The 27,891-nt window shown below is 41.3% G+C and overlaps 1 long non-coding RNA gene across 1 annotated transcript; it reads right to left on the bottom strand.

Moving 5' to 3' along the window:
• Positions 1-5,101: 5,101 nt before the first annotated feature.
• On the bottom strand, positions 5,102-27,888 carry LOC308610215. The gene is made up of 3 exons (XR_014014454.1): positions 27,174-27,888; positions 26,331-26,418; positions 5,102-5,179 (listed from the first exon to the last, which is right to left on the bottom strand). It is a non-coding gene; the product is annotated as an uncharacterized lncRNA (long non-coding RNA).
• Between the last annotated feature and the right edge of the window lie 3 nt (positions 27,889-27,891).

The raw sequence follows: 27,891 nt of genomic DNA, 5'->3' as shown, positions 1-27,891 counted from the left end.
ATGTATATCCAATTACCCACTTCGGCTCTCCCCACAGTCCACATCTGATGGCCACAGTCAGGTTAGAAACTACTGTAGTAAACTGATTGTAGTGCTATAGTGTTCTTTTTTTTTCAACTGCTTTTCCAAAATTTGTTCAACCAAGGAACATACTTAGAGAGAGGGAGATCCAGAGGGTAAAAGAAAAGGCTGACTTCTCTGAAAAGATACAAATAATCAAAGAAAATGTTGGAAGTGTATTGGGAAGTATCTTGGGCCAGACTATTTTTATTCTACCTAAATTTTATAACTAAAAATAAAGGTTAATTTGTCACAAGTTTTTCTTAAAAAATTTTTTTTTTGATTTATAGAATATTATAATGGGAAAGCAACTTTAACACCATGTAGTCCAGGACTTCCGATATAAAGTTGGGGAAATTGAGGCCCAGCATTCCATAGCTAGTTAGTGGCAGAATGGTTCAACCTGCAGCTGTTTGGAATGGTGTAGATGGGTGTCAATGACGTGATAAGGGAAGGCAACATGGCTTCTCTAAGATCCAGTCCTAGCAATTAAGAAAGTTTTATGGCAAAAAGAAAAATAACCATTAAAATCTAAAAACAACAGAAGTTATTTCGAACTCTGACTTTTGTTTATGAAATTAAAAGATAATGAATCACTAAATGCTCATATCGTTGAAACTCAATGTAAATTGCATAAAATGAAGGACAGTAAAATGGAAAAAGAATTCTCTATCAAAAAGACTACTGGGCTTCCCTGGTGGCGCAGTGGTTGAGAGTCCACCTGCCGATGCAGGGGACACGGGTTCGTGCCCCGGTCCGGGAAGGTCCCACATGCCGCGGAGCGGCTGGGCCCGTGAGCCGTGGCCGCTGAGCCTGCGCGTCCGGAGCCTGTGCTCCACAACGGGAGAGGCCACAACAGTGAGAGGCCCGCGCACCACAAAAAAAAAAACCAAAAAAAAAACAACAACAAAAAAAAAAAAAAAAAAAAAAAAAGACTACTATATTGTATCTGGGCCATTTCATGTGCACAGTACACATTTCAAACTAAAAATCTATGATTTGCAAAACAGACAAGGAAGTTTAAAAAAAGTCTTTCCAGGGCCTCCCTGGTGGCGCAGTGGTTGAGAGTCCGCCTGCCGATGCAGGGGATACGGGTTCGTGCCCCGGTCTGGGAGGATCCCATATGCCGCGGAGCGGCTGGGCCCGTGAGCCATGGCCGCTGGGCCTGCGCGTCCGGAGCCTGTGCTCCGCAACGGGAGAGGCCACAACAGTGAGAGGCCCGCATACCGCCAAAAAGAAAAAAAAAAAAAAAAAAAAAAAAGTCTTTCCAACCATCATTATATACTGGCATAGTTTAGTTTCATTAAGTTCTAAATGCATCACTTCTTCACAAAAGAATTCTCTTTGAAGTCAGAGAATGAACTCTGTGGTGAGGATATGCCCCCAGGCCCATATGAGCAAGTAAAAACAAGGCTGGTCTTTATCTTATTACATTGGCATGCTGCCCCAGCCAAAGAACTTACTGGTGTTATTTACAGTCACAAAGAGGTATCATTAAGGTCCAAAGATTCACAAATTCCTTGTTTGAATAAGCAGAATCCCCCTCGCTTCTTTTTGAGACAATATGAAATCCACAGTTCATCTCTGACACCTGTTTGTATTAATTCCTAGGAATCTCACAGAGTAGAATACAGACAATGGCCCAGTAGCTTGAATGTCACACCAAAAGACCACAAGGCCAACCTATGTTTCTTGCAGACTCTAAGAAGCTCCTACAGCCCGGAGGTCAGTGGTCACAATGTCTTTATTGTGGGTAGAGTGCATGTAGCTGAAGCCCACTTAAGCATAAGCTTGGTGAATAGTTCAAGGTCAGAATGATCCTGGTCAGAGTGACAGGCCAACACTTGATGAGTTTATGGTTAATGACCAGACCCACAGCTGGCCCAACACTTACCATTCCCCTCCTGATTAGATCCAGGAATGCAGTGAGAAGGGAGGGGTATGTTAATTCTTGATAACCATTTGGAGGTTGATGATATAGGAAGAGGAATCAACAAAACACAATTATAAAACATTGTTTTGGTGTTCAGGCCAGACTCCCTTCCAGGATAAATCTCTAAGGGGGTGATTTAGGCACTCTATTTCAGAGACGCGTCCTAGGAGTGTTGTTGCTGTTTGTGTGTGTGTGTGTGTGTGTGTGTGTGTGTGTGTGTTTAAGCTTAAAAAAACAAATATTTATTATCATACATAATTTCTGAGGGTCAGGAATCTGGAAGTGGCTTAGCTGGGTGGTTTTCTCCTATGGTCTCTCATGAGCTTGCAGTCAAAGTGTCTGCCAGGACTGCAGTCACCTGAAGGCTGGACTGGGGCTCAAGGGTCTACTTCCAAGATGGTGCACCATTGGCTCAAGATGGCTCATTCACATGGCAACTGGCTGGAGGCCTCAGTTCCTTCTATTTTGCCTTCAATCTGTCTGTGGGCCTGCTTGAGTGACATGACAAGACAGATAGCTTCTCTCAAAGTAAGTGGTCTAAGAGAGGAAGTAGGACTGTAATTAACGTGGCTTTTGGAAATGGGTTTTTGAGTTTATACAGTCTTGGTACTACTAAGGTGCTTTGTTTCTTCGTGCCTGTAACAGCCACTATAGTTGGCAGTAGTGTGGACTTCACAAGAGTGACTAACTTGCTTTAACGTGGGAAGCAGATGAGTCCATGCTGGAAGATGTGGAAGGTGGGAGATAGCTCTGGCACTGAAACCAGGAGAAGTCTTAAATAAATGACTATTACACATTGCTGAAAGCAGTGGTAAATTATCCTTTTTTAACATTTGGGATAGAAGGATTTGAGCACGTGTTTAGCCCAAACCTTCCATTTCAAAGATGGCAGTTGAGGGCATGAGAAGGGTAATTTTTTTTTTTTTTTTTTTTTTTTTTTTTTTGCCGTACCTGGGCCTCTCACTGCTGTGGCCTCTCCCGTTGTGGAGCACAGGCTCCGGACGCGCAGGCTCAGCGGCCATGGCTCACGGGCCCAGCCGCTCCGCGGCATGCGGGATCTTCCCGGACCGGGGCACGAACCCGCGTCCCCTGCATCGGCAGGCGGACTCTCAACCACTGCGCCACCAGGGAAGCCCGAGAAGGGTAATTTTACATAAATATTTCAGAGTATTTGTATTTAAAAGAGTCATCTATCTTTAATTAACCTTTGTTTGTGGGTAGATTATTACAGTAGAGTATAGATAAGCCATCTCTGGAGTTTCCAAGCTCATTGTGAACAAAGACAAGGTAGTGGCTGGCAACAAGGAAACCAGAACTATGATTCTTAGCAACCTTTGAGTCATGTGAATCTGAATGCAGAAAGAGATCAAGATTATAAACCTAATTCTCCCACACATGAGTGGGACAATGGATTGTCGGGAAATTATAAAGAAAGTTTCTTCTTCTGAGACTCAAAGCTTTTAGAAAAATTAATAGAAAATCTTGGGTAACTTACTTAACCTTGCTCAGACCCATTTCCTCTTCTATCATGAGGCTGATGATAGCAACCCTGTAGGATTATTGTGATGATTAGAAATAATCTATACTAAGTGGGTATTCAATAAATGGTAGCTGATTTTAAAATATTATTATTACCATCATATTTTTTCTTCAAGGCATTAAGCTCATAACCAATAGGCTAGGAGAACCTAGGAGAACTTTATCCCTTTGGTTCTCAAAACTGCATCAAGGTATCTGAAAAGTGATGGTGGGAGAAGGGGGAGATGCTCCAGTTTACTGCAGCCTTGTGAGGTAGTGTTTCCCCTGAGACCACTTGCAGCAGAATTACCTGGTTGTTTGTAAAAAATTCAGATTCTTGGATCCTGCCACAGATCTACTGAGTCAGTATATCTGGTTTGGAACCATGTAGTGTGCTTTTAAAACAAGCAACCCAAATGATTCCTATGCCCACTAAAATTTGAGAACCACAGCAAAAGATGTTTTGAAACCCTTATGGAGCTCACAGAAGGCAAAGCAGCTGAATTGATCTTAACCAGAAGTTTCCAACTTTTAAAAAATTATGTACCCCATCAATAAAACCTTTTGTATAATGTAATCCTAATGTTTGTATCTTTATACTTTTATTCATAAATTATTTACATGTACCTCTATGCTAAATATCCTATACATTATAAAACAAAATAGAAATTTTTAAAAAGATGATATAAAAACTTTTTGGAGCTTCCCTGGTGGCACAGTGGTTGAGAGTCCGCCTGCCGATGCAGGGGACACGGGTTCGTGCCCCGGTCCGGGAAGATCCCACATGCCGTGGAGCGGCTAGGCCCGTGAGCCATGGCCGCTGAGCCTGTGCGTCCGGAGCCTGTGCTCCGCAATGGGAGAGGCCACAACAGTGAGAGGCCCGCTATTGCCAAAAAAAAAAAGCTATGGTACCTTGAGGACAGTGAGAACTCCTGTACTGCAGATTAGGAGATAGGATGGGACCAGGTGGTTAAGGATTTTATTCACTATAGTAGAGAATAAGGACTTTATCCTGAGGGCAATCAGGGGCTGATAAGGATGTGACCAGGCAATGAAGCATGTTATAAACCATGGCCATTTAAAAATAAAAACATAACTAAGGAAAATTGGGAGGAAAAAAGTAGAAAATGAATACCTGTGCTAATTTCCTCAACTTTCATAGGAAAGGAGTCAATAGGTATATCTAAAAGTCTGTCAGAAAACAGAGGCCATCTATATTGTCTAGTCATTCCAGGCAACCTCTAGAACTGAATATAATGCTAGAGGTAACAAATATCAGGAGACAAAAGACAGTAATTTAGATAGAAGGTTCTATGAGAATTCTTCTCATCCTTTACAGCAAGAAGTCAGTACATATGGCCCAGACTGATAAATCAAGAAATAGAAATTAACAGCAGAACTTAAAATAGTTGCCTCTGCAAAAGGAGGCTTGTCTGGAAAATACTTTCTGTTGGTTCTGATACCTGGAATCCCTTGTATTAGGTACAAAAGGCAAAAGGAGCATAGCTGCTCTTTCCTTCTCTTTCATCACTTTCTCCAACAGGGTATTTACTGGAGAAAATAAAGGGTATTACCTTTACAAGGCAGCTTCTTACCTCCTCTCTCAGGAGAAAGTCTCCAAGGGGATGTTTATTACTTTTCTATTCTAGGGTCAGTCAGTCTTCAACCCTATAATGAGAAAAACAGCCTTTAGCCCATGCACTAACGATAAAATATAGGCTCTTAAAGATTTCAATGAGCTTAAAATAATTAGTATTATTGTTGCTTCTCTACTTTAGATACAGAAAACCTAGGGAATAAGAAATGTAAAGCCAGGGCTTCCCTGGTGACGCAGTGGTTAGGAATCCACCTGCCAATGCAGGGGATACGGGTTTGAGCCCTGGTCCGGGAAGATCCCACATGTCGCGAAGCAACTAAGCCCGTGAGCCACAACTACTGAGTCTGCACTCTAGAGCCCGCGAGCCACAACTACTGAAGCCCGAGTGCCTAGAGCCTGTGTTCCGCAACAAGAGGAGACATCGCAATGAGAAGCCCACGCACCTCAACAAAGAGTAGCCCCCGCTCGCTGCACCTAGACAAAGCCTGCGTGCAGCAACAAAAACCCAACGCAGTCAAAAATAAAATAAGTAATATAAATACATTTTTAAAAAAGGAAATGTAAAGCCTTTAATCATAAGTTAATTGAGAGAAGACTATTAGTCATACCATAGGTACTAAATTAACAACTTAATGGTTTTCTATTTCTTCACCACTTTTCATGATTACAGAAGGTTCAAACCTTATTAAAACTGTCTTAATGGCTTAGGATAGAAAAAATGTCAGGAAGGTTTTAACTTTCTCTTAGAAACAAAATCTTTGTGACAAAAATTCAAGCTAATTTTTTAGAAGCCACATTTTAAAAAATTCAACAACAACCTGCTAGAAGATTATGCTACAAAGAAAAGAGTCAGTATCCCTACAAAAGGAAAAGGTCATGGCATCCATCATTCCTCAGACAAAAAGAATGGCATCAATTGCACTATACACAAAGCCAGTTTTTAAATATTCCTCATGGTAAGATCATCTACAAAAAAAATCAAGGCATAACCAATAGGCCTTTCTTCTTCTCATGCAAAAAATTATATATATTTATGAGGCCATATTCTATAATACTTAAATGTATAAGGTTGACTCTATAAGATCTGGGTTAGAAGCTCAGCTCTGACACTAACTGGGTGACCTTGGAGAAGTCATTTGCTCTAAGCCTTGGTTTCTTAATAATACTTGTTTCACAGGGTTGTGGCGAGGATTACCCTGAAGAACTGATGTAAAGTGCTTTAATACAGTGGATAGCACAATGTTAGCTATTCTAAGTAGTATTTTATTTATTTAACGGAAATATCTCCTATTTTTAAAAGTACCCTTTAACAGAAATATCCCAGGCTGGCAGTTAACTTTGAATAAGTGAAAAATCAGAATTTTGTTTAGTTAGATGCTATGGATCCAATAAGGGATACCTAAACAGTGTCCTAGAGAAGACATCTAGAACCCAGGAGGCAGGCTATGACATCACCCCGCCCCTCGCTGACAGCATGGTCTTTATCGGGGCCATCTCCTTCTGGAGGTGAGCCTCTTCCCAGGAGTGCCTTTTCATTGAGAAGCTGTTTTCTGACAGCAAGAAATAATTTGGTTGTCATCCATTAGAGTGAAAAGAGTGGTTATGTGATCAAGGGTAACTCTTACAAAATACTTTATAAATCCAAATGCCAAATGCCAACAAGATTTTTCTTTGATGGCTTTATCCTAACATGTCGACAATTCCAGGGTCAGGCAGTTTTCTCTGGGCAGAAAGTGGAGGTGGTGGGGCAGAGGAGGTATGGAAAATAACACACTCACATGCAGACAAGACATGCGATGTGCAAAGTCAAAAATATCTGCTATCTGTCCCTTTAGCAGGAAAAAGTTTCCCAACCCCTGCTGTACAGTCTAAACACTAAACTTTGAGAAACTCTGCCTTAAGGACTTCAAACTAGAAGCAATAAATGAAAACCCTGATTTGTGCACAACTAATGATGTGACCATGTTCTTTTAGTCATGGTTCTGGGATATTGAATAGAAAAGTATATTTTCCTTCTTGCATCTATTTGCTTGAATTATTTATATTTATAGATTAAGTCATTCAAAATTAAATGATCGATTTATTGGGTGGCACTGAGTTGTCATTCAATCAGAATCATGTATCATTTGTTCTATCATTGGGGTTGGAACTCCGAACAGGAACAGGAACTTTCTTGAAGTCAAAAGCCTTCTGGGTCATGCAGCACTTGAGTGTTACCACTCAGCCACAATAACACCCCCAGGCGAGGAGAACAACTCAAAATCTCTGAAAACCAACTTTTCCCATGCTTTTGGCGTCAAACTTATTTTTGTGGAAAAACCTGAATGGAACCTATGTGGGCTGTTAATGGTCCATATCCTACCCAGCGTGACTATTCAGAATTCTCTCTGCAGAAGTATTGACATGGTTGGTCAAGTCTGCCCGAGACTGCTGACTATGTAATGAATAAGGAAGCACATTCTACCTTCTAAAATCTGGGGTGAAAAGTCTGAATCCTGAACCCAGCTTCCTAAACGTTTTCAATAAAGAACTGTGGACCTATATTCTATTTGATTATGATTAAAGCAAAAATGGGAACTGTGTGCAGGCAAGTGTCACTACTTTGAAACCAACAAAATTCTTTTCCCACAATGCTCGCATATAATATGTCCCCCCAATTTTTTAGTGTTTACAAACAGTGTAAGCCAAACATTTGTCCCAGTAAACAAGTGAATACAATGACTGGTAGTTTTCTCTTTTAAGGGTTGTGTACAGAGTAGTAATGTCAGGGTTATAAACACGATGAATAAAAACATAAGTATTCTTAAAGTGACACACACTATTCCCTCTCCATTGTTACCACTCCCAACTTCAATGAACTTAATTTTAAAAAATCACTTTTTGGATCTCTACTATGTGCCAGGCAATAAGGTGGGTACATTGATGCACAGAACAGGCATCTTCTCCTGTAAGAAGACAATGAGATTTGAAAGTGGATATACAGATGTACATATTGACTTATTCATTTATTTAGCAAATAAATTTATTGAGCACCTACTACAAACCAAGCACTATTGCAGGTGCTGGGAATTTAGCAGTGAAAAAAATCCCTATCATAAAAAGCTTACCTCCTAGTAGAGAGAGATAGATAATAAGGAATATAAATAAGCAAAATTAATTAATATAAAGCAGAGAAGAAAATAAGGATTGTCAGAGTTGGGGATGCAATTTTAAATAAGGTGATCAGAGAAGGTCTCACTGGTAAGGTGTCATTTGATAAAACTGGTAGAAATGAGAGCGCCATGTAAATATTGGAGGTGGGAGGTGTTCCAGGTACAGAAACTATCAAGTGCAAATGTCCTGAGGTAGGAGGGAACTTGGCCAACCTAGAGGAATAACCAGGAGGCCAGTGTGACTGGAGCAAAGGGAATGGTCCAGGGCAGTTCAGGAACTGGATGGATGGTGGCAACACTGTTGAAATTGAGAACATGGACAGGGAAGATAATGAATTTAGATTTCAACTTGTCTGCAAGCCATCACAATGAAGATACTCAGTTTAGAGCAGGGGTCCCCAACCCCCGGGCCACGGACTGGTACCAGTCCCCTGCTTGTTAGGAGCCGGGCTGCACAGCAGGAGGCGAGCAGCGGGCGAGCGAAGCTTCATCTGCCGCTCCCCATCGCTTGCATTACTGCCTGAACCATGCCCCACTCACCATCCATGGAAAAACTGCCTTCCACGAAACCGGTCCCTGGGGCCAAAAAGGTTGGGAACTGCTGGTTTAGAGCACATGATGAGGCTGGGTACTGAGATTTGGAAGTGGTCAGCACTGACAGATGGAAAGAATTTTTTAAAGATTGCATGATAAGTCATTCCATCATATATTACAGTCATCCTATGTAATATATGGGGGCAAGATATACTAAATATTTTGGGACAAATTTATACTAACAATTTCTTTTGTTTTTCTGGAATTTACATTTAATTTGGCATTCTGTATTTTATCTGGCAATTCTAATCAGTATTCAACTGCCCTGAGAAAAGAGGCAGATACACCAGTTAGGACACAATGACAACAATCCAGGCAAGAGGTGAGGAAGCCCTAAAATTAGTGTTTCATAAAGGATCCTTTGCTTGACTAGTATAAATGCGAATTTTAAACTGTAAAATTGAATCAATTAATTTGAATTGATTAGAAGCATAATGATTTCCTATAGAGGTACTGCTCCCTCAGGGTCAGGATTATACCTGCGTGCTTTGATTCATGAGGGGCCCCAACATCTGCTGTGGCTCAGCTGGGGGCTGCAGTAGCTCACAGAACACTTACTCCTGGAGAGGGAGTGAAGAGCTAACACCCTGCTAGGCTGTCCTAAAGGAACTTATCTGTAAGAGGAAAGTTCTATGTGCATCTTTGCTTCAGTAGAACTTGTTTACTGTGTTGAACTTGACATGAATAAGAAAACTGAAAGTCCCTATTGATAGTTGATACAGCTTTCCTTCAGGAAACGTTTTTTTAAACCACACAAATTTTCAATATAGACTCATGATTTGGCTTTAAAAATAAGCTGATGAAAACAAACAAAAAAATAAATCCAACGGGGACTTCCGTGGTGACACAGTGGTTAAGAATCTGCCTGCCGGGGCTTCCCTGGTGGCGCAGTGGTTGAGAGTCCGCCTGCCGATGCAGGGGACATGGGTTCATGCCCCGGTCCGGGAGGATCCAACATGCCGCGGAGCGGCTGGGCCCGTGAGCCATGGCAGCTGAGCCTGCGCGTCCAGAGCCTGTGCTCCGCAACGGGAGAGGCCACAACAGTGAGAGGCCCGCATACCGCAAAAAAGAAAAAAAAAGAATCTGCCTGCCAGTGCCGGGGACACGGGTTGGAGCCCTGATCTGGGAAGATCCCACATGCCGTGGAGCAACTAAGCCCGCGAGCCACAACTACTGAGCCCGCATGCCACAAAACTACTGAAGCCCGCGAGCTTAAAGCCCGTGCTCCGCAACAAGAGAAGCCACTGCAATGAGAAGCCCGTGCACCACAATGAAGAGTAGCCCCAGCTCGCCGCAACTAGAGAAAGCCCGTGTGCAGCAGCAAAGACCCAATGCAGCCATAAATCAATCAATCAATCAATCAATCAATCAATCCAACATATCAAAACTATTTCAAAATACGAAATATTTTCTTCTTTCAGGGCAGCTGTATTCCTCATGCATTATACACTATAAACTGAATTCCATAGGCCTTGATCTATCTTCAGCAAACACTGAAGACCCCATTGTCCCAGGGCTCTGACTCAAGAGGGCTCCCGGGAGAGAAAGAAGCAAGCAACTGTATATGCACATACACATTCTCAAAGTGGATTGGTAGACCCTACACTGAAAGTTGCTTGGTTTTTCTTCAGGTTCAAGTTCCAGGATCAGATATATCTTTAATGGCAAATAAATTCTTTAAAGCCTGTAAAGAGATGTATAATAGAAATATGACTACAGAAACATGAGTGACATTTTCAACACCCAGATTTGAATGTAACTTGAGTGAGGGTAGTAATCTTAGTCTGTGTTCTGTTTGCCAGTGTGGTTCGCAAAAAGGGGGCAAGATGAAGAATCCACAGCAGCCAATCATTATGTTCAAGGGGATGCTGAAATCCTTCAAAGCTTTTCATTTCTAAGCTTGTTCAAGAGCAGTTCAGTAACCAAAGGCAGACATTTCAGTTCTTTCATTCACTCAATAAATGTCTGTTGAGGACCAATAAATTGCCAGGCACTGTGCTGGGCTCTGTGCTTCAAGAACAGAAAAGCCATTCATTTGTAAACTGGAAGAACTGCAGTGTAGAAATCTGCCCTTTAAAAAGGTGACCCTGGGCTTCCCTGGTGGCGCAGTGATTGGGAGTCCGCCTGCCGATGCAGGGGACACGGGTTCATGCCCCGGTCCAGGAGGATCCCACGTGCCGCGGAGCGGCTGGGCCCATGAGCCATGGCTGCTGAGCCTGTGCGTCCGGAGCCTGTGCTCCACAATGGGAGAGGCCACAACAGTGAGAGGTCCGCATACCGCCAAAAAAAAAAAAAAAAAAAAAAGGTGACCCTAGATGCTATCTAAAAAGAAAGTTAGTATATTAAAAACTACTGAATTGTACACTTTAAAAGGGTTAAGCCTATGTGAGTTATATCTCAGTTTTTGAGTGGAAAAAATAAACAATTAAAAGTAAAAAAAAAAAGTGGGAAATTAGAGTATAATTAGATACTATTCCTTTTATACCCAACAGGATAGAGGCAGTAAATCTAATAATTTTTCATTAATAAAAAAATTTTAATTAATTTTGAAAATGAAAAAATTTTTCATTAATAAAACTCTAGAAATTGCCAAGTTAGCCTAAGACATTACCAAAAAAATAAGCAATATAGTTTAAAAAATTTAAAGACAAAAGTGAGTGTCTTTCATTTCAAAGTAAAAACTGATTTCTTACTGTCCACGATAAACAAATAAAATGACTGATATAAGAGAAAAGAAAAGCAAAAGGTAGGGAGAGTCTCTAAAATGAAGAGTTTTTCTGGATTCTTGGCCAGCTATTTTTAAAGGGAAATGATTTTTATAATATTTAGGAGTAATTCGGATACAATTGATCTTTTTTTCAATAAAAGCTATTTAAGAGCTGTCGAATCTTTTATTCTACTACGTAGTAAATTTCAAAAAGACATTAGAAAATTGTTCTATGAATTAACAAGTCACTGTTTTATGAGTTATATCTAATTAATATAATATTATGAAGATTTCTCTAAGTAAATCAAACTGCTTCACAAGATTATCTAAAGCCCTACTGGAATGTTAAAGAAAAAATTATTCATGATACTTGTTAAAGACAGTAAGGAAGACTTTATTCAAGGTGGGCTACTACAATGGGGTTTTTTTTAGTAGGGAAGAGACATGGGCTCCCAACACAAGGAATAGCCAAGGAGCAGAGAAGGGGGTGGGAGTAGAGAGCAGGGGAGGATTGGTGAATGGAAAGGTACTAAGAGGAAACATGAAGGGTTCAGGATTCTTGCTGCAGGCAGGCCAAAGTGATGAGATACTATGTGGGGTGGACGGAAGATGAGGAAAATAATCAGAAATAGTTTATAAAGGCTGAGGTTTCCTTTTTAATCCTTCCCTTAATTCACATACTCAGCTGACCAAGTCTTGTACAACTAAGAATGCCTTTGTGGTAGGGGGGACAAAAAAAAAAAACACTAAGAGAACTTCACTCTGGTTCCTGAGTCTTTTGCTACAGTGACTTTGGATGGCACAGTTAATTATCTGTAACAAGATCTTCAGGAAGATAAACTTAGGTAGCTAAGTTGACTGGTACATTGCAAATATTCAATATTCAAATTTCCAGGCCTAAGTTAAAAAGAGCAATCAAACCTACCAGCTGGGGTGAATAAGGGGGTGTAAGACAGTGGTCTTCAAACTGGGGTGCCCATAACTTAACTGGGGTATGTGTGGACACATAGACACACACACACACACACACACACACACACATACTTTGGAGGGTTTCACAGGCAGGGACTGTTTGAACAGAATCCGTGTTCAAATCCTGAACTCCCACGTGTCCTCTCATAACATTGGCTTACTGAAGAGAACACTGCGGTGGCATGGCCCGTGTTTCCCTTTTTCCACATCCCCTTTCCCAACCAGAGGCCCTGCCACCACTTTACAAAAGAAAGTGAAAGCAAAGCCCCACTGGGCAAATAACCTTTGTGTGTTTGCTCCAGGGGTAAACAACTCCAGGCCACAAACCCAGGGACCATGAGGGAATGGAGATTTCCTGAGGAGATTTCTGGAGAGAGAGAGCAAAGCAAAGAAAGACACCAGAAAGCTCCAAGCCTTCTCTCTCTCAGCTTAATCTCAACTTGAATTAAGGAGTAACACTGCACAGACATGCATTTAACCACACTTACTTGCAATAAAAAAGATAAAAATGAAGTCAGCCTTCTCCTGACCAAAAAAAGAATCATTCTACTTTGGCCAGATAGTTTGCTCTCTCATTTTACAATGAATAACGTCTGACCTGAGTGAGGCAAACCTGCAACTCCAGGATTTTGAGGAAAAGTATTTAAAGAATGAAGATGTTATAAAATAGATTCTTTGTACAACATGTTCAGATGTTGACTTGATAATGCATAAAGAGATACAGAGTTTTACAAAAAGTCTTTTAAAGCTTTTGAGAGCAGAAAGTTTGAAGGCCAGTGGTCCAAGGAACTTAAGGAAAGAAGTTCTATGCCAGTCTATACCCATGCTTAGAAACAGGTCTTCTGACAGAAAAGGTGATTTTGAATGCAGTTGGATTGTTCCCAGCCTGATCCTCAGAAGCTTTTGTCCATCCTCGGGAAAGGACACCTGCAGTAGTACCGGGAAACAATAACCTGGGGCCACATTACCCAGACCTCATAGTCCACTGTAAGGTGGACTATGACACAGTGAGGAGTGAGGTACTACGCTCATGACGGTGTGCATCTCAGGAGTCTCAGGGCACTGGCTATATCTGAAACTACAAGGCAGCCAGAGAGACCACAGAAATTCCAAATCACTTGTTTGACAAACCTTGGGGACTTCCTGCAGCAGTTGCGAGGGGATTCGGTGGGGGGGGGGATCTCTCTATTTCTTCCAGTTTGTGGGATGATCATCTCATTGCTGGTCTCATGAGCCCATTGGGTGTTGTCTGGGGAAAGCAGGGAATTCTTTAGATAAATTATCTAGAATTTATGAAATATGAAATCCCTTTCTTCACTGTCGCCACCTCCAGCCTTCCTCTCATCCCAATTAAAAATATGAGGACACTGGGCTTCCCTGATGGCGCAGTGGTTGAGAATCTGCCTGCCAATGCAGGGGACACAGGTTTGAGCCCTGGTCTGGGAAGATCCCACATGCCGCAGAGCAACCAGGCCCGTGAGCCACAACTGGTGAGCCTGAGCGTCTGGAGCCTGTGCTCCGCAACAAGAGAGGCCGCAATAGTGAGAGGCCCGCGTACTGCAATGAAGAGTGGCCCCCTTGGGCTTCCCTGGTGGCGCAGTGGTTGAGAGTCCGCCTGCCGATGCAGGGGACACGGGTTCGTGCCCCGGTCCGGGAAGATCCCACGTGCCGCGGAGCAGCTGGGCCCGTGAGCCATGGCCACTGAGCCTGCGTGTCCGGAGCCTGTGCTCCACAGCAGAAAATAAAAAAGAGTGGCCCCCGCTTGCCACAACTAGAGAAAGCCCTCGCATAGAAACGAAGACCCAACGCAGCCAAAAATAAAAATAAAATAAATAAAATTAAAGATTAAAAAAAAAAAAAGAAAAGTATGAGGACACTGAGACCCAGGGAAGGTGAATTGTCAAAGTTTCTGAAGTAGTGCGTGTTCAAGCTGGGAAAGGCACAGAGAACTTTCCATTTCTGTCTTTGCCTAGTCTGTACTCAGCTCTCCTAATTTCAAGTCCAGAATTTTAGCGACAGGCTAGACACTACTGGAAATAAACTGTCTCAAAAGGGCATAACTTTCTTTATATTTTCCTCAAGTTGTTTTTTATGTCATTTGGCTAAGAAACAGAATTGGCTCCGATTTGGGCAGGAAGCTGGGTGTGAAGTTGTAAGGGGTCCTGACTCACCAGGTGCATCACTCCACTTGAGTAGCAGCTTGTCTGCCAACAGGGCAAGCCCCCTGCCCCTGCAGGAGATGGTGGTCAGGATATGTCTGGACTGTGTGATCAACAAGGACATACTACTGTTTTCCTTCTTTATTCCCAGTGAAATATCCTTCCCTTTGACAGTGTCACCCATTGCAGGGACTGTGGGATACCTGTGGGTAACAGAGGCCCCATTTGCTAAAGGAAAGAAAATCCTTAACTCTTTATATTGAGAATTTCATTAAGGATTTACAGTCCTGCTTGGCAAAACAGAATAATGAACACAAACTCGATGTACTCACAGAAAAGACCAACCATACAGCCTCCAACAGAAATTTGCATATAGACACTAGATTAAATTTGAAGACTTGCACATCATGCGGTAAAAGAGATTTGTAAACTTCCTTGTCAAGGACCCCTTTCTATGGGGTCCATTGTTGTATCACATTTCTGCCAAGTTCACATTTTTAACCTCCATCAATGTAATATGGTTCTCTTGGACACCAGCTTCTTCCAGACCTCTGGGGTTACATACATTGAATGACCTGACAAGATCTTTTTTTTTTTTTTTTTTTTTTGCTGGTTAAAAAATATCTTTTATAAAAATGAATCGTTTTCCTACATACAAGTGATAGTGAGAGAAAAAATAATTAAACAATATCTCAAAAGAGCAAAACAAAAACAAATAATTAGGAATCATCTTAAGAGTGAATGGTAAGATCTTCTGAATCATTTTTAAATAGCCTATATTTCTCAAATAGTTGTTTCTCATCCAATCCAGCTTACCAGCACACTTTATGACCTAACATACCTCCAAGTATGACTTCAAAAGTGGATGGAGACTCTCAACTCTTCACAACCTAATACTTCAAGCAACACTGCCGACTAATTGGAATTGACATCTAAATTGAAGTCTATTTGCAATTCGAGGGTTAGATTAAATCACTAGAAAATCTATTTTTGAGAGGTTTTTTTGAACGTCCCAAGTCTTATGCCCGGCAACCTAATGTCACATTCCCAAAGGTGATGTTCTTTAGATGACTCCAAAATTCCATCTCTCTGTTAAAACTACGCATTAGAATTCTAATTCCCTCTCTGAGTTTTGAATTGCTGTCAGGAAATATCTTTATGTGGAGGGATGAGGGACAGCTTATCTATTCCCTGTTGTCTTTTAATTTTTTGAAATGAGTATACCTTTGGTTTCCTGAATTGTCTACTAAGTTGGCCCTTAGGAGGGGCCAAACTGGCGGTCCAGTGGTTAAGACTCTGTGCTTCTACTGCAGGGGGCACAGGTTCGATTCCTGGTCGGAGAACTAAGATCCCGCATTCTGCGCAGTCAAAAAAAAAAAAAAAAAAAAAAGTTGACCCTTAGGATTCTAGTTTGATTTGAGTTTAAGGCCAGCATATATGTTCATATTTTATCCAATTATATCCTAAAAATAAGGGATCTAAAAAGTAGTCATTGCCTAGTTTTTATTAAATTTTGACAGACTTGTCTGAGAACTGTAAGATCATGGACTTGTAATGGATTAACACTCTGGAAAAGTAATTCCAAGTCTTAAATACTTTTTAGGATTTCAGAACCTAAGGGAAAAATCTTAGAGTTGGTAAAAGAATCAAATATATCTGGTTCATTATTTTACCAAGTGTTCTCTTTAGAACAGAAGACCATAGGGGTCCTGTGATAAATTAAGTTTGGAAACCCTGAATCCAATGTCCCACTCAAAGATTCACAAGGCACATTAGCATGTTAAAGGCTGTAAAAAGTCCTACAGCAAATAGATAGGCCTCTCCAGCGCGCCCAAGCCAAACTTTTGGAGAGCAGTAAAATTTTGTTTTCTGTTCAAGGAACATCTATTAACAACTCTTCTAAAGAACATACTTTAGGAAATCTCAGCAGATGGAACCTCTTGCCTCAAACCAGACACATATTTTAAAATGTGAAAGATGACCATCCTTTATAAAACATCTTCAGGTCTTCACAACCTCTGTCCTGACCACAGGGTCAAGTTCTTTGTCTTATCGAACTCTCTCTTGCAATGATTCAATCCTTTTATCTCATCTTTTTCCTTCTTATTCTCTCTTGTGGATATGGGGAACTCATTAGCTTTTTCCTTGTGAAAACACTCCACAAAGCTTTTTTTAATGCAAATATGATAATGTTCCTCCCTAGATTAATATCCTTCGGCCACTCCCCATTGCCTTTAAGACAATTCCAAACTCTAAAGAATAAGGAGTAAGGTAACTGCTTCTCTTCCCACCTTCATTTCGTTGTCCAGTCTTCTCCCGTCTTACTCCCTCCCTATCATAATCTACCCGGGAATCCTCAGACACACTTTTTATTTTGCATATGCTTTTTAAAATGTCCTTCCCTATCCACCAGCAAAACTCATACCCATCCTTCAAGTCTCAGGTCAAACCGCACCTCATGAGGTTTCTCTGGTTGCTGCCTTCACAGGCTCACCTGCTCTTCTTCCAGACTCCCATAGGGCCTGGAACCTCCCTCACTCCCTCAGCGTTATTACAGTGATTATAGTCACTTATTTCATTGTCTGTCTCCAACTCTACAGGATGAAAACTCACCATAGCGCCTGGTATACAGTAAACATGTAATAAACACTTGTTTAATGAATTAATTTATAAACAAGCAGACATAAGAATTTGAGATCAGCTTTTCTTTTTCAGTAAAGAACCACTGGATCTTACTTTACCAATCCTACCCCACAATCTTTTCCTGTTTTTCTTAGGAACCTCTCTGTTATCTCCACATCCCTATCAGAAGGAGGAATCCAAAACTAGACCCCGTGTAGTATTTTATGTTATCTGGGGCTCAAAGTTCTTTCTTTGGGGTGAATCTATAATGAATTTGATTTCAAATTTCCTCTCAATTTTTGGTACTTCTTCCCATAAACATTTTCTTTTCAGAGTAAAAACAGGAAATTAAAGTTAGAACTTTGGTGGGTGTATAAAATCACACCCTGGTTTTTATCACACTCTGAATTATGGCTAAAATCTGAAATTAGCAATAATTTCCGATTTCTTCCAGAAAATAAATTCTCCCAACAGTAACATTGCTAAAAATTCTCAAAGATGTAAACCACATTGACTGGGTTATATATTACTTTATAAATCTCTTTATTAGAGGAATATGTCTCAGGCACTAGGGAGAATAAATGAATGTTAAAGGACTTTAAGTTCCTTAAAGGATTATAGTACCTTTGGAGTTAGGTATATAACTCATATTTGAATATAAAAGATTAATAACCTAAAGATATTTGTATGCTTTATCTAAAGACTAACTAATGCAAATGATGATTACCAAGAATATGAGCCTACTTTGTTGGATTATTATGGAAAATAAATAAGAAAATATTTTCTTCAGCCATATGTAGGGCAATATAATTCAGAGCTGCAAACACAACTATGCATCCAAACATAGCATTACTGAATTTGTCAAAACAATTACTAACAATATTTCTTCTATTGTGCTCTGTGGCCAGAAGAATTCGAGAGTGGGACATTAATAAATCCTTTCAATTATCAGCACTCCCTGGGAAAAGTCCAACTTGAGAAAATATGCCAGGAATGTAGCAACTCTGATGACAATACACAGGCAGCAGTTTAAGTAAAGAAATGGCATGGGGACAGCCAGGACTGTTGGGTGGCAAGTGATGAAAAGCCAAGTCACCTGGCTTAAGAAAAAAAGAGAAATTAATTGATTCATATAAAAAGTCCAGGCATTGACTTTAGCATGGCTGGATCTAGTGGCAGTATCACTGCATAACCAGTTTTAATTGCTTTTGAACTGTGTAAATGCCTAGGTTCCTATTTCCTAAAAATTGGACATCCTGAATCCATGGAGCCTCTTGCTCATATCACAACGGTTACCTCAAGTTCAAATGTTCTCTTTGTGTCAATTAGAACACACTAGACTGTGAGAATGTTCTTAGTTAACAGCATGTTGAATGAAGTTTTACTTTTCATCTCTATATCTGAGCTGAAGTCCCAAAGCTGAGAATAATAAGAGACAATTGCCCCCATGTTCTAAAGAGAGTGCCTGACACATCCATGGCAGACTTAGTAAAAGAAGACACATCAGTCCAGTATCTATGAAACTCTCACTTCCAGCTTCTATACCACAAGACCGAATTGTGAAAGTTGGTTGAAGAAAGTCAAGGAGAACAGGAATTCAAAGGAGCAGAGAGCGTTTTGGCTTTTCTTCCACTTCTTCTCACAAAGACAGGAAGCTACGCTACCTCCTGACCTGCCTCATAAAGACAGCAGGAGGGGAGATACGCACCTGCTTCCCAGCAGAAGTGTAATTTATCAGATGGTGAGATGAGAAACATAAAGCAGAGTAAGGAAGTGATGGGTGTGGGTGTGTGTCACTCGAGATAGGGTAGTCAGGGAAGCCTCACTGATAAGGGGACATTTGAGCAGAGGCTTAAAAGTGAGGGAGCAAGCCATGCAGATGGCTGGGGGAAGAGAGAAGAGAAATAGGAAACTCAAGGGCCCTTGGCAGAAACATGTTTAACATGTTCTGGGATGCAAAGGAGGCCAATGGGACTGGAGAGAATTGAGCAAGAGGGCACACGACAGGAAAACAGGGCAGAGATTAGAATGGGCAGAGATTACTCTCTATGCAATGGGTAGAGAGTAAAGGCAGAGTGAGAAAAAGATCACACCCCCTCCTCACGCCCACTGTGGGCGCCTGAGCCTTGGATCAGGCCTGGGCTGGGGGTGGGGAAGGCCAGGGGAAACTCTGAACTACATGTGAGATTAGATGTAATTGGATTAGAGAATTCAGTGTAAGGTTTTGATTTAGACTGAAATGTATTTGTCTTTAATACCTGAAAGTAAGCCTTAAATACTAAAAAGTGACTAAAAAACTATAGGATCTATCTGAAGGGTTACCTATAATGAGAGAATCCATATTTGAAGGTTAGAGAAAAATAAACCCATTCCCTATTTATAACCCCACAGAGTTTACCCCCATTCAGTAAACTGATTATTAAAGAATCAAAACATTTACAATCCATCTGTGAACTCACTGTATACAGCACATGTTTTACACTTTATTATGTGTAAACTCAGTAAACATTTGCAGTTAAACATCAAGTAGGCTAATATGCCATTTGGCAGAATAAAAATGATGCGGCATTAGATCAGTGGTCAGATAAGAGAAAGCTGAGGTAGGGCCTAAACTTCTAAATTGCATAATTCAAAACTTGAGGTTATTTGTAGAGTTTACATGTGGCCTCCTGACCTTTCATCAAAGTCACCTACAAAGGACTTACTGTGAACTTGTTAGATAGGATCAGTAACCAAACAGTCTATGACATAGAAATGATGTTTGCTGCTTGCTAGTTTCAAATGTGCAGCGTAGGTTCCAGGAAATATAAACATCTGCAGTATTGTAAAATGAAATAAATTGGACAGAAACAGAATAACACGCAGGAGGGACACTGTTGCAAATAATGGAAATCACTAAACTGGCTATTTCCACTTCCACTTTTGGCTTAAACAAGATGGAAGTTTGTTATTCTTTCACACAGAGTATTTCTAGAGTTTGGCAGACCAGAGCAGGATGGCAGCTCAAAGGTCATCATCAGAAGCTAGGCTCTTCCTACAGCACACTGCTCTGGCCATCCTCGACTTTTCCAAAATGGCTACTTGACTTCAACCCATCACATCTGCATCCCAGTCAGCAGGAAAAGGAAAGGCAGAAAGGTACTCCTTTTTCCTTGGAAGAGCACTTTTATGAAGTCCTCACATTTCAGTTTACCATAACTAGCTGCAAGGGAGACTAGGAACTGTGGCCTTTAGCACCATGTTTCTAAGGAGGAAAAGGAGAATGGATGGACAACATAGGCAACCAGCCATGTTTGCCTCTCCTTGTTTCTCTTAGAGACCTGTTCACGGAGTTAGGTTAATGCTGTTTATCAAGAAGGGTTACTCCATTTCTTAGGTCTGCCTGCCAAATTGGTGTGTCTGCAGCTCTAGGTACTGGTTACATTGTGCTTCTGATTATTCTTCGTGGCTAATTCCACTAGCACCAAAGACAAATTTCAGTTATATAACCTATCAATATCCTCTCTGTTGACCCTTCCCCTAGATGAATTAGTTGTGCTAGCTGATTCATTTGTCTCCTATGGAAATTAGTCATAAATCAATTTAGTAAACATGTACTGAAAGGCAGGGGGTGGTGGTAGAGCAGGGGTAGGCTTCAGATCAGACCCTCCTGGATTGAACTCCTGGCACCAACATTCAAGTAACATGACTTCAGGCAAGCATCCCAACATCTCTAAATTCCCATTTCCTTACCCATAAGAATGCTAATATGTCTTCTTGAGGCTGTTGTAAGAAGTGAATAAAATAACATCAGAAGTGACTATATGCCCCTATAACAGTCAAAATTGCTATTCCGTAATTCCCTCAAGCATCTGCTATGTGCCCGGCATCATGCTTGGCACTGTGGCTGTTAAAATCTGGAGAAGACATGCAAGAAGGGTGTGATATAATGGAGGAGCTTAAGAAACCCAGAAACAGGCTCTGCAGAGTAGGAGAGGCTTCTCGTATGTGCAACATTAGAATAATGAGACCTCCCTCGACTGATATCAAAATTGTGGATACATTACCTTCCAGAAAATGAAATGACTCAAACTGTTAAGAATTTGTGTGCTTGACTTGCTGTTTGGTGACTACTGTTGACATGTGGGCCATAACATGTAGGTAAACAGAGTCACATCAAAGGCTTGCAGTGGCCCCACTGATGCATTTTTCTGAAAAGTGACAGAGAAGTACCTACATGGTACTTCCTTGACTACAAGCTTTGTGAATATCGTGTATTATTTTAGGTTAGAATTTTAAAGCTAAAACGAATTGATCATCACACTACAAAAATTCAGGCAAAAGTCACTTCTTGTACATTTTCATGTCTTCAAAGCTCAAGGCAACAACAATAATGCATACCTTTCCCTTCTTCATTTGCTGTAGTGATGTGTTTTGAGGATCTCTACATGCCTGGCCCAGGGCAGGTACTGAAGATATGACGATGAACAGGATGGCATCTGTCCTCCCAAAGCATAGTATACAGATGGGGTGCCTACAGGTGGTACTTTCATTACTGTGTGATTCACGCTACAAAGAGGGGAGATGTCCCAGGATATTGTGTGAGTTCATAGGAGGGACAGTGGCCCAGCTTAGGCCCATCCAGGAAGGCTGCGTGGAAGAACTGAGTTTTCTACAGTTCTACACTGAGGTTTGGAGGATGAGTAGAAGTTAACCAGGTAAAGGGTGCTTCAGTTGGTGCCATGGTACACCCAAAGGGCATGGTGTATTAAGGAAGGGAGAGGTTCAGTGTGGCTGAAAAGGAAATTGAACATTGAGATTTGCTAGGGCCAGATCTTGCGTCCTGGCATAGATGCACACAGGGAAGAACCTTGACCCCCACCGTGTTTCAGATCATAGGCTTCTCCTAATTTTCTAGGAAATACGGAGCAAAAAATCAGGATGTATTTTGTTATGGTAAAGAATAATTTTATGTAAAAAATCTGAGAAACAGCTACAGAATGACACTTTTCCACTTGGAAGAGACACAGGAAGCAGTATTTAGGATGTTTGTATACACACTTCCCTAGGTGAAGGGAAGATGGAGTTGAGAATCCTACATCCCCTTCAGCACATTGGAGACCCCTTTGAGAAAGAGAAAGGAAATCAGCCAAGGAGATCCGACGTCCTTGTTCTGCCATTTGAGGTGCCTTTACTCCCTCTGGTTCCTGATATGCCTCAATAACCATTTCCGTCCTTATTTCCCTAGTCCTCTAGCATTCCAGCTTCCTCTAGCACTTATCTTCACTAATTGGAAACATCAGTCTGATAGAAAGAGGCACGAGAGGCACATGTGGTTTAGACATTCATTCATCCAACACTTCAAGGTGTCTGAGGGCAGAGGAACAACCTGCTTAAGAGCCTGGGTTGCTGCTATGCTTCAAACCACTCATCTCTTAACCCTGCGAGCATAAAAGTACCCCAAGGTAGATTAAGAGACAAATGAATTTTATAAGTGATGTGCCAGGGTTCAGGGAGATGGGAGAAAAGTCATGTATGCTGGAGTAATTGGAGGAGGCTTTTAAGTAAAGAAATATTTACTCATTGCCCACCATGTGCCAAGTATAGAATTCTGTGAGGCAAGTATTATTGTTCCCATTTTGAACAGTAGAAAACAGAGTCACCAAGAAGACAAGAGATTTTCCTTAAATAGTTAAGTAACAAAGCCAAGATTTGGACCTAGACCTCCAAGTGCAGCACTCTTTCCATTTATCTGAGCCCACTTCTTAGAAGTGGCAAAGTGCTGACTGGGTCTTGAAGGATTGGTGGGTACTGAGAGGAAGGGTATCTCACGCATAGTCACCTCTAAGGGCACTGGTAGACTACGTCACCACCAAAGTTTTTTCTTTCACATTTTTCTCTCTAGTAAGACATTAGAGATGACTGGGAAAGATAACATTTCACTTGATAATTCTGTTCCCTAGGGTACCAATTTTGGAGAACTGTGGCCAGGAGGGATTACTCTCAGGGTAGGAATTCTTTTTTTTTTTTTTTTTTTTCTTTTTGCGGTATGCGGGCCTCTCACTCTTGTGGCCTCTCCCGTTGCGGAGCACAGGCTCCGGATGCGCAGGCCCAGCGGCCATGGCTCACGGGCCCAGCCGCTCCGCGGCATATGGGATCCTCCCAGACCGGGGCACGAACCCGTATCCCCTGCATCGGCAGGCGGACTCTCAACCACTGCGCCACCAGGGAGGCCCAGGGTAGGAATTCTTAGATAACAATTTTATGACTTTCCATCTTCAGTAGTTTCGAAAGCCCAGTTCACAAGAATCTTGTAAAATTTCATCATTTTCTCATTGTACTTCACTCTGGTCTCCTTCAGACAGTAGAAAGCATTATAGAAGAAGGGAGAACTGATGTTACAACCCCACTGCTTTATCCTTTCTGATTTTTTTGAAGTAGTCTCTTGACTTCATATGTTAAGTGATCAGTTTACACTAGCAACAGTTGGCTGGCTAGTCCGGCTGAACTGTATTGTGTAACTTTCCTCCATCAGGTATCAAATTTTGGATGCAAATGCCACAAAAGATCTCTTTCTGGATCGAACTATACAGACTGTGCTATATGTTACCACACTTTTGTTTATACGTTTGATTTTAATATTTATATTAAAAACTCAGCTTAGTATAAAGGCTGCTTATTCCATGCCTTGCTTATTCTCAGCAATCGATTAAAAAAAAAAGCAGAAAAGGCTTTTTGGATGAAGGCTTTTGGAAAGGTTAGGTTGCATTTTCGAATTCAAGAGCTGAATATATATATGATTGATGGCCACAAAGAGGCAGCTGGCTTAAAGGTCATATAACGTCACAGAAAGTATGTTTGAATGACATGAGAAGTTTTAATTCCTAAGAAATTGTTGAAAGAGAAAGAAACTATTAGGGGATTCTGGTTGTTGGAACAGGAGGCTAGAGTTGTTCTCAAAATTTTAGCAGTGATGACTTTAGAAAACTAGCAAAAGTAAAATAGTCAGCTTGGATAATGTAATAGCCAGTAAGGATAATGCAGGACCAAAATAATCTGATTTTATAATCTCTGGATTAAATAAATAAATATATATATATATATATATATATATATTTCTTACAGCTTGCCTGTTCTCTATGGAAGTTTTATCAGGAAAATGGAAGATTCTCTCTAAAAGGGAATATTTAAAACAATTTTTTAGAGAGGCATCAAGTTCTCAGTTTGTCATACATTGAAATATATAACAGTGTCCAATGACCTATTTTAATGGAAGTTTTAAGATTTTTTTCCCTGTGCTTCTTGTGTCTTTTATGACTCTACCATTTTCTTGTTTCTGCTTTTAAGGCACCACTAATGTACCCTAAAAATATTTTCAAATGCCAGAAGTAAAGAAGAGAAAGAAATTGAGAGAAGAGCAGCATGACTGCAAGGGATGAGAGAAATATATGAAACAGACAAGGCAGGCACTCTGAGTACAGGAGAAACTAGTGGACTGGAGGAGGTGCAGCATTGCTTTGCCAAAGCCAGAGATTGGCAACAATTTTCACCAAAGGGCATCCAGAGGATGTAGACAGTTGACCCAAAATAACGTAATATGGTATAGAAATTTTAAAATAGAAACAAGTTTCCAGTACAGAAAGACATATAAATTGTGTGAATTGCTAAATTGTAATACTTAATTAGATTATCTTATCATAATTAGCATGGCTAATAAATAAGAGGGGTAACTAATATCTGGAACAAAATGGAGCATGCACATATGCCTAGAAAAGGTTTTTGTATGTGCAGTGTTTCGCAAACTTTAGTGTGGGTAAAAGTAGTTGAGATGCTTGTCAAAATGTACGTTTCAAGGCCCCAGAGATTCTGATTTAGCAGTTCTAGGTTACAGTTTCTTTTTTTTTTTCTTTTGCAGTACGCGGGCCTCTCACTATTGTGGCCTCTCCCGTTGCGGAGCACAGGCTCCGGACGCGCAGGCTCAGCGGCCATGGTTCATGGGCCTAGCTGCTCTGCGGCATGTGGGATCTTCCCGGACCAGGGCACGAACCCGCGTCCCCTGCATCGGCAGGCGGACTCTCAACCACTGCGTCACCAGGGAAGCCCTAGGGTACAGTTTCTTAATCTTGGCCCTGTTGACATTGGAGGTGGGATCATTTTCTTGTTGTGGAGGACTGTCCTATGCATTGTAGGGTGTTTAGCAGCAACACCAGTAGCACCTCTCCCCAGTCCTGTTTCCAGACATTGCCAAATGTCCCCTGGGGGCCAAAAAAATCACTCCCCTCCTTTGAGAATCACTTGTTTAGGGTGAAGCCTGGGAACCTTCATTTCTAATAAGAACATCCACGTTATTTTGATAAATGTGGTCCACGGACCAAACTTGGAGAAACACTGAACTAAAGTGGGTATGAGTTGAATTATGTCCCCTCCAAAATTCATGTTAAAGTCCTAACCCTCAGTACCTCAAAATGTGACCTTATTTGGAAATGGAGATTTTGTTAAGATGAGGTCATACTGGGTTAGGGTAGGCCTCGAACCCAGTACGACTGGTGTCCTTATAAAAAGGGAACATTTGGACACACAGACAGGCATATAGGGAAAATGCCATGCAAAGACTGGAGCTACGGTGCCACAAACCAAGGAACTACCAGAAGCCAGGAGAAAGGCTTGGAACAGATCCTTCTCAAGTGCCTACAGGGGAATCAGGACCCTACAGACGTCTTGATTTTAGAAGTACAAACTGTGAGACCATAAATTTCTGTTGTTTAAGCCACTCAGTTTGTGGTACTTTATTACAGCAGCCCTAGCAAACTAATACATAAAGAATAAAACACAAGCCAGAGTTTAGGACTGGGACAACATTTAAAGCAGGATCAGAGAGGAAAACAGGCAGATTGCAGGTTGGCATCAATCCCTAATTTATCTTTCTCAGTGCCTGACATAAAATAGAAGTTGATAGTTTTTATTTTTATTAAACACTGTCCAAATATATCTTGTGTAATTAAAATATTGAGTGAAATCTTATAATTTGTTACTTTACCGGGTTGAAATTGTCCACGATGTTCCATTGTTAAATTTTCATCTGGATTATATAGTAATTGGAAAGATAGGCTTAAATCTGGAGTTGCCTGGAAGACAAATGGAATGCAGAAATTTTCATTATTCATAGAGAAGGTAATATGCAAATGTGAAATTCCATACAAGGCAAAAATGCATTGACTGATCACACTGTAGCTTTAAGAAAGTGGTGACTGTTTCAGGTCACAGAGGCACTATTTAGAGTACAGCGAGTGGGACCATGTGTCCAGCAGGCCACAAAGTCATGTGCCTACCTGAAGTGGGCAGTTCATACTCTCTCTCTGGAAAGATGAAGTCTATGGTATTAAAGGAATGTAAAAGGTATGTACTTGAATAGTTTCATTTGCAATAAAAGTGAACACTGCTGTCAATTATTATCAGGAGACAAAAACAAGAGGTCAGTGGCAAATGTCAGTCTTTTTCTCCTTGAGAAGGGTATAAGAATTATAGATATCTTAGATGCTGTTTCCTTCCACAATTGAATTGGAAACAAAACTAAACAAAAATCTCCTTGCCTCAATATTTTAGAATAAAAAGTTGTAAAGCTTCTATTGCAGATAAAGGGCCCCAACATTTTTCCTGCTCCCATAAGCATATACGAAATAGTTAATGATAAAGAATGGTGGGGAGTGATGACAAAGAGCTCCTAGAAATATGTCTACTAATTAAGCAGAGGGATCAGATACAAACAAGGTCAGGTGTAGATGGCTTAAGTGCCCTCACCAAATCAGGCCAGGCTAACAGGACATTAACCTGGAAGCTTTTGCCAAACTCTAAACACTTTTACCTCACAAAATCCCCTCACCTTCAATCTAGGAAGCTTTCCAGTGTGCCCTTCAGAGTCCCATGAAGTTGCTGTCAGCCTGCTATACCCCCACGCTCCCCCTGAACAGGTTTGTCTTCTGGGGGAAAGGTGGGTGAGTGCATGGGGATAATTAAGGTTGCTATCTGGTCTCAAGGTTATTTTCTTTTTCCAAGAGGGCAAGCCCAGCAAAGAGCTGACTCAGTGTCGCCGAGAGGAGAGCTGCACTCAGACAAAACAAATCCCGGGGACGAAAAGTAGAAGTAAACAGTTTTTCAGAGCAACACTGATATAATATTAGGCCTTCTCTGACCTCTCCAACTGTTTTCTCGAAGTTACTGAATCCTCTCACCCCTTTTCGTCAGCGTGCCTCTGCTCTTCCTCACAATCACCACGCTTCCTCCTCGCACCACCCTCCTACAAAGGTGAGGGCAGACGGGCAGCTACGGACTCTTAGGTCCACTGCGGCCAGCTCCAGTCCTAGGGCTGCTGCCTAGATGTACATTTGACGCCGAAAAATCTAATCTCTCACATCTAATCTCTCTGGCTATATTGTGCCTCCAGGGGATGGCAGAACAGGTGAGGGCGGCTGGAGGGAACCAGTTCCCGGACTGTCTGAAAGGGCGAGGGCCGACGGCGCGACAAGTGGCGGGCCCCGAGCACCCGCTCTTCCAAAGATCACCTTGCTTTGACCTACTTGAGATGCGCAGGACGGAACCAA

This window comes from Mesoplodon bidens, assembly GCF_964165515.1.
Source record: "Mesoplodon bidens genome assembly, chromosome: 2".
In the NCBI taxonomy this organism is placed as follows: Eukaryota; Metazoa; Chordata; class Mammalia; order Artiodactyla; family Ziphiidae; genus Mesoplodon; species Mesoplodon bidens.
Note: the sequence above shows the minus strand (reverse complement) of the source record. Positions and strands in the feature narration are given on the sequence as shown.